The sequence below is a fragment of the Panonychus citri genome, unplaced genomic scaffold (genome assembly GCF_014898815.1).
Source record: "Panonychus citri isolate SS breed McGregor unplaced genomic scaffold, ASM1489881v1 Contig00049, whole genome shotgun sequence".
Taxonomy (NCBI): Eukaryota; Metazoa; Arthropoda; class Arachnida; order Trombidiformes; family Tetranychidae; genus Panonychus; species Panonychus citri.
In genome coordinates, this window is record NW_026515454.1 from 1689609 (window position 1) to 1692882 (window position 3274).

A 3274-nucleotide genomic window follows, 5' to 3' on the forward strand; every position below is an offset into this window, starting at 1 on the left:
AAGAGACGAGGGAGATGAGTGAGATTGGGAGAGAGATAGAGAGAGAGAGAGAGAGCAAGAAGGATAAGACAAGTTTGATGATGAGCAAGTTTAAAAAGGATACACAAGGTAATGATAAGGATGAAGATAATGATAACCCCTCGACACTAGTGCTCTCTACCTGATGATATTGATGATAATACGTGCTAATAGTATCTACTACTCACCCTCTCTCACTCACTCATCCACTTGCTCTCTCATCTCTCTCTCTCTCTCCCTTTAAACAATCATTAGTCTGGTCTAATGGTCATCTTAAGGATAGTAAATGTATGTAATTAAAATAAATTATTGTTTCTCACTTGATGTGATATGTATTTAATTTCATCGGTTGAGTAAATGAAGAAAGATAATAAAAAGTAAAATGATTACCGTTATGAACTAATTAGCACTTTGGTGAAAATTTCGAATTTTTTTTTCTCTTCAAAATCGTTGTTCTTATTTATTGTTTTCTTTTCTTACCTCGAATTGCTAAGCCGGTTCTAAGTCTCTCTCTCTCTCTTTCTCTCTCTCGCAATTCAAATGGCTTGTTGAAGACAAAGTGGTAATGGTAACGATGGGAGAAGTCAATGTTGTTTAAAGTTAAATTCTGTCAGTCGCAGTGGAAATTTGATTGGAACATCAATCGATAATAAACATTATATACTCGAGCCTCGAATCTATTGGTCTACGAAACAGAGAGAGAGAGAGAGAGAGTAGTATTAGAACATTTTGTTGATTAGAGTCGAAGAATGTAGATGGAACTATCTGTTACCATGGAATTTGAATCGATTCTTATCATGATTTAGTTCGAGTTAGTTCTATGTGAACATTTCCATTTTCGTCTTTCTGAGTGGATTCTTTTTTTCGAACAAATTTCTTTTCTCTCTCTCACTCAGTTTACTATCAGAGAAAATATCCTAAGTTTACTTTTTTTCAGTTCGACTTGGAGTAAGTTTTATTATTATTCTTGTTCGAATAAGTTTTTCTTTTTCTGTTCCAAGTCAACATTCAATTACAATCAACATCATTATCATCACCATCTTATCATCATCAACAATCATAACCATCAGTAATCATCATCAACAGAAACAAACAAACAAAAAACAAACTTTCATCATCTAATAAAAACATAAACAACAATAATAATCATCAAATCATTTTAGTTTAAATTAAGTTAATTTGTAGCAATAAACAACAACAAAAAAAACCCTCAACACAATCACAATGATTTGTGATAAGTTTAATTTAAATTGTGTAACCAATACTTTGATCAAATGGATTATATTGATTGCTACCACGATCAGTTTAATACTAATCAATGGTGATCATGTTGTGTACACTTCACCCACAGTCTCACTCTCCCCACCACCACCACCATCACCACAACCTCCATCATCAACATCAACAACACCAACAATAGCAACAAAAACAACCACTGCCAATACCATCAGCCAAACCAAATCATCAAGTACCGGTGTTATCAACGGTAAAGATAACGGTATTAATGATATCGGTGTGATAACAGGTAAAAGTAAAAAGAGTGCCAGAGGCAGTGGGACTTTGGGTGGGCCAAAGGGAAGTACCAAATCGGCCCGAGCCCCCAAAACCCTTTACACTGCCGGATTTTTCCCGCTCAACTCGAAAATACCGGAAGGTTCAATAGGCCGGGGTGTTATGCCGGCGGTAAACTTAGCACTTAAACATATCAACGCTGATCCAACGATACTTTCAGGATACACTCTTGACATTGTACCCAAAGATACTGAGGTAAGATTAACACTAATCCTTTTCTCTTAATCAAGTAATAAATTAATCTGTTTACATTTCTTGCTGACAAGTAAACAAACAGCCAACAACCAACCAAGTAATTTCTGCAATCAAAAAATTTCAACTCATTGTAATTTCAGCGTAATTAATGAATACCATGAATATCATGAATACTTTGTTTTGTTTTTATTTTCTTAACCATTTATTTACCATGAAAACTCATCATATCTCCCTGGTGATTATTTGGAACCTTCAACTTTTTTTTTCCTCTCCATCAATTACTCAATTTTCAGCTGAATATTTTTCTGTTGATAATTCACCTTGATTAATAATCAGTGATTCTGATGGTGTTGATGGTGATAATTATTATCATTTCTACACTGATGATATTTTTTTCTTGCTTGTTGTTTGCATAATTTGGGAACCCAATAGGGAATCACATCAAGTGTGGTGACGAAGAGCGGGTTAACTATTAGCATTCTAAAGGATTCCAAAGGCTGAATAGAATTTTTTTCTCTCTCTCTCTTTCTCTCTCATTATCAACACTATTTTCATCTTTCTTCTTTAGTCATCTTCTTCTATCTTCTCTCTCTTTCTTTTTCGTTCTCTCTTCATTTTCTGATTCGAGGTTTTTTTTGCTTCTATTCCATGGGGCATTGATTAACATTGGAATCCTTTTGTACCATCATCATCATATGAATATTATCATGAAATTATTCTGTTCTTATTCATGGAGAGAATGAAAAATACACCAAAGGAATTTTTCTGTTGCAAAGAAAAAAACATTTATTACTTTAGTATATTAATACAAATGAACTTTCAGAACTATTCACATGGTTGATGATCATCATGAAAAAGAATAAGAAGCAAAAAAAACTACTGCTCAACAATTTCATTCCTTCAGAATTGATTTTCTACTCAAATTAATCACATGAACATCAATGTCTTCGAATCAAATTTATCATGAAATTATCACCAACACATTGAATAATTAGAACAAGAATTGATAGTAACACTAAATTGTTATTAATTAACATTCCAAACACTTGGAATATTTGAATTGGACTGAATTTAAAAAAAAAGTTCGTAACTTTGAAGAGAAAAATCTCTCAGAATTTTGAGTCTATTCTTTTCCCCTCTTTCTATTTTATCTTATTCGTCAGATAAATTCTGAGGATCATTTTCAGAATTCTAATACTCTCTTTCTTTCTTTCTTTCTTTCTTTCTTTCTTTCTTTCTTTTGGAAATGGAAAAGTTTATTCAATTCGAAGTTTCTTTTTTTCCTTGATCATTGTTTACTTTAATCTCATGATTCCGTTTCAACTGAATCTTTTTTCTTATAAAATTCAGACGAAATCATTACTAACCATTTAATAGATCATCTTATCAACCATTTTAAGTACCTCATTGGAATCCAAGGGTATCTCTTTTCATGATAAGTTTACTTTGAGAACTGTTTTTTTATTCTGAAAATTTTTGGAATGGAAAA